At 45.5% G+C, this 7468-nt stretch overlaps 1 pseudogene; it reads left to right on the top strand.

Annotated features, from left to right (window-relative positions):
- Nucleotides 1-1465: 1465 nt before the first annotated feature.
- Nucleotides 1466-3225, top strand: LOC146829833 (18S ribosomal RNA; annotated as a pseudogene).
- Nucleotides 3226-7468: the final 4243 nt, after the last annotated feature.

The following is a 7468-nucleotide window of genomic DNA, read 5'->3' as shown; positions in this document are numbered from 1 at the left end:
GATCGAAAAGAAAGCATTCTTCAAGTCTATCACAGAAAATGTAGTCGCTGTCGGGGGAACCAAAGTAAGAAGTGTCGTTATGTCAGAAACCACGGGGTATTGTGGTACTACAATCTTGTTAACTTCTCGTAAATCAATAATGAATCTGTAAACCCTAGTGTCAGTATCTTTTTTCAGAATAGGAAGAATCGGACTGTTACAAACATTGTAAGGAACTTCCTCAACAACCCCCACTTCAATGAGATCATGGACAATACGTATGAGGGCTTCTTCCCCTTCCTGTGAAATTTTGTATTGAGGCAAATGTGGCAGTACAGCGCCTTCCTTGACACTAATATGTACTGGAGGAATAACCATTTGCCCTACATCAGTGTCTGAAGTAGCCCACAAAGTACTAGGGAGTGAAGCTAATGCAATATCCTCTTTAACAAGACAAGCTCTCTCCGTCACAGGATGGTTGTCATTCAAGATAACACGTACACCTTCTGGAGAACATCGTATCGTAGCCCTGAAATACTTAAGCATATCAAGACCCAAAATATTATCTGGTGTATTCGGGGAAAGCAAAAATGGACAAGGAGCAGTAAATTTTTCCACATGGAATGCAAGAGGTTGCGACAATGGGCTAAGGGAAGGGGTTCCATCGAAGCCTATCGATGTAATGGTTAAGCCAGACAGGGGAGCCCTTGGATCCAATTGTTTAGGCAAGGCGCTACGAGTAGCTCCTGTATCAACCAGAAACTGATCAGTGGAGCCCAAAACGTTTGCTGTGACATAGTGACCCCTTTGATCTACTGGAACTTCAACTGATTCCTTACCCCATCCTAGGCAATCCTATGCATAAGCAGAACCTTGAAGATTAGATGGCACATAGTCAGACATTTGATATTGGTTCCTTCTATCAAAAGTGTTTTACCCATCCTGCCCACGTATATTAGCATCAAACCTAGCACGATCACCTGTACTTCCTCTACTGACTCGAGGGCATACTGCCTGGTGGGAGGCCTTTCACCCTACCCAGCAGAGCGAAGGCAGAGTGGCCCGGCAGCTCGTGCCCCCAGTGGTCCGACCCAAGCGGAAGGTATCGGGTGGTGCCAGGACCTCAGATGCTGCTGCCCGGCAGGTCCGTAGGCCCTGTGCGCCATGGCGTCACCCCTCTCCGCCCAGCACATTTCCACAGCAGCTCAGAACAACGGTTCCGAGGGGTGCCGCCGTCGCCAGGCTCCAGCACCCCTGCGTCTCGCTCAGGCTGCACCTCAGCCTGCCTCTCCCTTACGGGGGAGATGGCTGGGCCCAACGGTGCCCATGCGACCACACTTCTCCACACCCCTCCAATGAGACCTCCAGCCCAGCCGGGTAGGCTCCTTCCCCTAGCAGGCTCCCGAGAGGGAGGGGAGCGCGAAGGTTGTCCGGTTGGGGAGATGGGCACACGGCCCCCCGATCCCACCCCATTAGCAGGTGCAGCTACCTGGTTGATCATGCCAGTAGCATATGCTTGTCTCAAAGATTAAGCCATGCACTTGTAAGTACACACGGCCGGTACAGTGAAACCGCAAATGGCTCATTAAATCAGTTATGGTTCCTTTGATCGCTCCATCTGTTATTTGGATAACTGTGGTAATTCTAGAGCTAATACATGCCGACAAGCACTGACCTCCCGGGAAGCGTGCATTTATCAGACCAAGACCAATCTGGGCCCGCTTTGGTGACTCTAGATAACCTTGAGGCGATCGCACGTCCCAGTGAAGGCGACGATACATTCAGATGTCTGTCCTATCAGCTTTCGATGGTACTTTCTGTGCCTACCATGGTGCCCATGGGTAACGGGGAATCAGGGTTTGATTCCAGAGAGGGAGCCTGAGAAACGGCTACCACGTCCAAGGAAGGCAGCAGGCACGCAAATTTCCCGCTTCTGACTCGGGGAGGTAGTGACAAAAAATAACAATATAGGAGTCTTTCGAGACCCTGTAATTGGAATGAGTATACTTTAAATCATTTAACGAGGATCCATTGGAGGACAAGTCTGGTGCCAGAAGCCATGGTAATTCCAGCTCCAATAGCGTATATTAAAGTTGCTACAGATAAAAAGCACGTAGTTGGATCTTGGGATCAAGCTGGCGTTCTGCCTTGAGGCGAGCTACCGCCTGTCCCAGCCCCTGCCTCTCGGCGCCCCCTTGATGCTCTTGACTGAGTGTTTACTTAAATTAGAGTGTTCAAAGCAGGCCGGTCACCTGAATACTTCAGCTAGGAATAATGGAATAGGACTCTATTTTGTTGGTTTTCGGAACTGGGACCATGATTAAGAGGGACGGCTAGGGGCATTTGTATTGTGCTTCTAGAGGTAAAATTCTTGGACCGGCGCAAGACGAACCAAAGGGAAAGCATTTGCCGAGAATGTTTTCATTAATCAAGAATGAAAGTCAGAGGTTCGAAGGCAATCAGATACCGTTGTAGTTCCAATCATAAATGATGTCGAATAGCGATCCGGCGGCGTTATTCCCATGACCCGCTGAACAGCTTCTGGGAAACCAAAGTCTTTGGGTTCCGGGGGGAGTATGGTTGCAAAGCTGAAGCTTAAAGGAATTGAGGGAAGGGCACCACCAGGAGTGGAGCCTGAGGCTTAATTTGACTCAACACAGGAAACCTCACCTGGCCCGACAGGGAAAGGATTGCCAGATTGATAGCTCTTTCTCCATTCTGTGGGTGGTGGTGCATGGCTGTTCTTTGTTGGTGGAGTGATTTGTCTGGTAATTCTGATAATGAACGAAACTCCTCCATGCTAACTAGTTACATGACCCCCAGCAGTCGGCGTCCAACTTCTTAGAGGGACAAGTGGCGTTCAGCCACACGAGATCGAGCAATAACAGGTCTGTGATGCCCTTAAATGTCCGGGGCTGCACGCGCGCTACACTGAACGGATCAGCGTGTGTCTACCCTTCGCCGACAGGTGCAGGTAACCCGCTGAACCCCATTCATGATAGGGATTGGGGAATGAAATTATTTTCCATGAATGAGAAATTCCCAGTAAGTGCGGGTCATAAGCTTGCGTTGATTAAGTCCCTGCCCTTTGTACACACCACCCGTCGCTACTACCAATTGGATGGTTTAGTGAGGTCCTCGTATCGGCCCTGCCAGGGTCAGCAACGGCCCTGGCAGAGCACCGAGAAGACGATCAAACTTGACTATCTAGCCAATCAACAGAAAGGGGCCCCCAAAGAAGCAAAAATAGAGGTAGAGACAATGGGGAAACTAATTCAGAACAAACGGAAGAAAACTCTACCCTATTGATCAAAAAAGTACACAGTATCAAAGAATATCTTAGGATGCCAGCTAGAGACACACAAGGAAGAAAGAACAAAAAAACAACAAATAATTGTATACAAACATTTATTTCATTACTTTAAATGAATGTTGTGAATAAATATGATATGTTAATGGCTAATTAATAAAACAAATTCAGGGAGACAGAACAAATACAAAATTACAAATATCAAAAAACACAGGTTCCCACTGGAAGGAAGCAAAATTCTACTCATATACACATTCATTCACACCCAATCACACACATTCATTAAGGTATATATAACTGTGCTCTTAATGCAAAAGCTGAATTAGTGGTAAACACCAAGAATCCAGCCCCCAAGGTGGTCTTCACAAAGATACTCAAGAACACAAATGAGTATGGAAATTATCGATGGAATATGAATTTCGGAGGAAGACGATATGTCTGGATATTAAGTCCAAGCTCAACAATCAAGGGGGCGGGGCTCTAGGGAAAAACGCCGACGCGCGTTTCGGTGAAACAACTCCGAGGAGCGGAGAACCACCTTCTTCAGGGCGAAAAACAGAACCACACAAATCAAGAACGGGACCTGGGATAAAAACAAAAAAAGACAATATAGGTACATAAAAAGAAACAGAAACATGCAAATGAAGAACAATTTCAGTCTGTGATTTTCACACAAAGGGTGTCTCTACTGCATCAATAAGATGATATATACAATATTGCTATTAAAATCAGGAGATAGGGCGTGCGCACTATAGGTAAGGGATGAAAAGATGAAACAAATATAAAGCACCAGAGTCTGAAAGAAAGACACGAGAATGTATAAACAGATGAAAACACAACAAAACTTCACAAGGCCAATGTGCAGATAATCATATAATTAGAGCAGACAAATTACCTGAGTTGATAGAAAGAACAAAAATCCAGAAGGGGACCTTTACCAGGTTAAGGATGAATTGAAATGATACCAGCGATTTGCAGGCTGAAGTAAAAGCAAAAATAAATATAGACAGGCGTAAATATATATTAATATATTAACGTGCTAATAGAAGAACGAATACTATATATTAATGTATTAACGTGCTAATAGAAGAACGAATACTACATGTATTTACCAGGAAGAAATACAAATCCAGGAAGGCCCAGGGATAATAACAACGCTAGGTAGTCTACTTGACAAAAGTTTCAGAAAATCGATGCAGACACGAACTGCTGCAGCGAAGGGACCTGTTGTTTTTCGAAACGCCGTAAATATAGAAAAGAAAGAGAAAAAAAAAAGAGAAAAAAACAGATCATGAGGTCAATGATAAAAACCAGGTCCAAAGGATCGGTAGGGTCTAAACTCACCTTTATTCAAAACACACAAATGAGCATCTTTATATTCCGTGCGGGAGAAGACAGAAATACTACACGGAATAGACCAGATTCCACGATGGATGCGTGAAGCTGGTAACAAGCAGCCGAAAATCGATGATAAACTAGGAAATGAAGTAAAAACATACAGTCCTTTTGCTCACACCCCCAATCGATGCTTTTCTGATTGGAGGGTTTAAAATGTCTGACCTTTGCCGGTTTTCTCACACGTTAGTGACTATACTGTTCCGGACGCCGTTCCAGAGACGTTGCTCTATCCGTGTGTGACGCCCGCCGAATGACTGAGGTATCCCTGTTTTGCTAGCTCCTCTTTGCCGCTCCTGCGTGGCGTTAGAACTTCGAGGGCCTTTTAATGATTGGGGTTGTTCTGCTCTGATAGCACCTCTCTGCCGCTTTTGCGTAACGTTAGAATTCTGAGGGCTTTTTTGATAACCGAGGTACTCGTGCTTTGTTAGCTCCTCCCTGCCATTTTTGCGTAGTGCGAGGGCTCCTTGTGTCATATTTTTGATCTGTATGTTTTTACTTCATTTCCTAGTTTATCATCGATTTTCGTCTGCTTGTTACCAGCTTCACGCATCCATCGTGGAATCTGGTCTATTCCGTGTAGTATTTCTGTCTTCTCCCGCACGGAATATAAAGATGCTCATTTGTGTGTTTTGAATAAAGGTGAGTTTAGACCCTACCGATCCTTTGGACCTGGTTTTTATCATTGACCTCATGATCTGTTTTTTTCTCTTTTTTTTTCTCTTTCTTTTCTATATTTACGGCGTTTCGAAAAACAACAGGTCCCTTCGCTGCAGCAGTTCGTGTCTGCATCGATTTTCTGAAACTTTTGTCAAGTAGACTACCTAGCGTTGTTATTATCCCTGGGCCTTCCTGGATTTGTATTTCTTCCTGGTAAATACATGTAGTATTCGTTCTTCTATTAGCACGTTAATACATTAATATATAGTATTCGTTCTTCTATTAGCACGTTAATATATTAATATATATTTACGCCTGTCTATATTTATTTTTGCTTTTACTTCAGCCTGCAAATCGCTGGTATCATTTCAATTCATCCTTAACCTGGTAAAGGTCCCCTTCTGGATTTTTGTTCTTTCTATCAACTCAGGTAATTTGTCTGCTCTAATTATATGATTATCTGCACATTGGCCTTGTGAAGTTTTGTTGTGTTTTCATCTGTTTATACATTCTCGTGTCTTTCTTTCAGACTCTGGTGCTTTATATTTGTTTCATCTTTTCATCCCTTACCTATAGTGCGCACGCCCTATCTCCTGATTTTAATAGCAATATTGTATATATCATCTTATTGATGCAGTAGAGACACCCTTTGTGTGAAAATCACAGACTGAAATTGTTCTTCATTTGCATGTTTCTGTTTCTTTTTATGTACCTATATTGTCTTTTTTTGTTTTTATCCCAGGTCCCGTTCTTGATTTGTGTGGTTCTGTTTTTCGCCCTGAAGAAGGTGGTTCTCCGCTCCTCGGAGTTGTTTCACCGAAACGCGCGTCGGCGTTTTTCCCTAGAGCCCCGCCCCCTTGATTGTTGAGCTTGGACTTAATATCCAGACATATCGTCTTCCTCCGAAATTCATATTCCATCGATAATTTCCATACTCATTTGTGTTCTTGAGTATCTTTGTGAAGACCACCTTGGGGGCTGGATTCTTGGTGTTTACCACTAATTCAGCTTTTGCATTAAGAGCACAGTTATATATACCTTAATGAATGTGTGTGATTGGGTGTGAATGAATGTGTATATGAGTAGAATTTTGCTTCCTTCCAGTGGGAACCTGTGTTTTTTGATATTTGTAATTTTGTATTTGTTCTGTCTCCCTGAATTTGTTTTATTAATTAGCCATTAACATATCATATTTATTCACAACATTCATTTAAAGTAATGAAATAAATGTTTGTATACAATTATTTGTTGTTTTTTTGTTCTTTCTTCCTTGTGTGTCTCTAGCTGGCATCCTAAGATATTCTTTGATACTGTGTACTTTTTTGATCAATAGGGTAGAGTTTTCTTCCGTTTGTTCCAAACTTGACTATCTAGATGAAGTAAAAGTCGTAACAAGGTTTCCGTAGGTGAACCTGCGGAAGGATCATTAACGGCAGAGCAGCTCGAGTGACCGACGGTGCCAGCCCGAAGCCCTTGGCTACCTCCTGCAAGCACACACCTTAGACACAGGGCCCAGCCCTGCCCTGGCACGCCCCAGCTGTCAGAGCAGTCTGTGGCCGCATGGGGTGCTTGGGTGAGATCCGGGCCTTTGGCCGGCTTCTTCCCCCTGGGGAGGACCCGACTGACATGCAAGGGACCGGGGACAGGGGGCAGCCCCTGTCCCTCTCTGGGAGGGTCACAGCAGTAGGCCCTACCAAGATAGAACCCAAGCTCACCCGGCATGACCCGCCAGTGGGGGGAAACTGAATTGCAGTGCATCATCAGGCTGGTAAACACCCCCCTTCGAAAGGCCTTGCAGCCGTCGGGGCTCTCTGGTGCCCATGTCCCGGCTCCACCGGGAACCGGGCGACCGAGGAGTGGCCCTTCTTGTGAGGCAGGGTGGGCCTGAAATAGAAGGGCCAAGGGCCTGGGAGGGGACCCTGGCTCCTCTCAGTGGGAGGCGTGCGGGATGGAGAGGTACCTGTCTTCTAGCGCCTCCGACCCGGGCAAAGGTGTGGTGAGCTGAAAAAATCCAGCCTGCCGGCATGGCTCGGGCCCACCGGTGACGGGCAGCTGACGTCCATGTGGAGCGACCCTGCCTCGTTACCAGGTACCCAGCCTGAACTGGTCCCATGCGGCCGGGCT

The sequence above is a fragment of the Triturus cristatus genome, chromosome 5_2, assembly GCF_964204655.1.
Source record: "Triturus cristatus chromosome 5_2, aTriCri1.1, whole genome shotgun sequence".
Classification (NCBI taxonomy): Eukaryota; Metazoa; Chordata; class Amphibia; order Caudata; family Salamandridae; genus Triturus; species Triturus cristatus.
The sequence above is the reverse complement of the archived record's forward strand: the minus strand, read 5'-3'. Positions and strand labels throughout refer to the sequence as shown.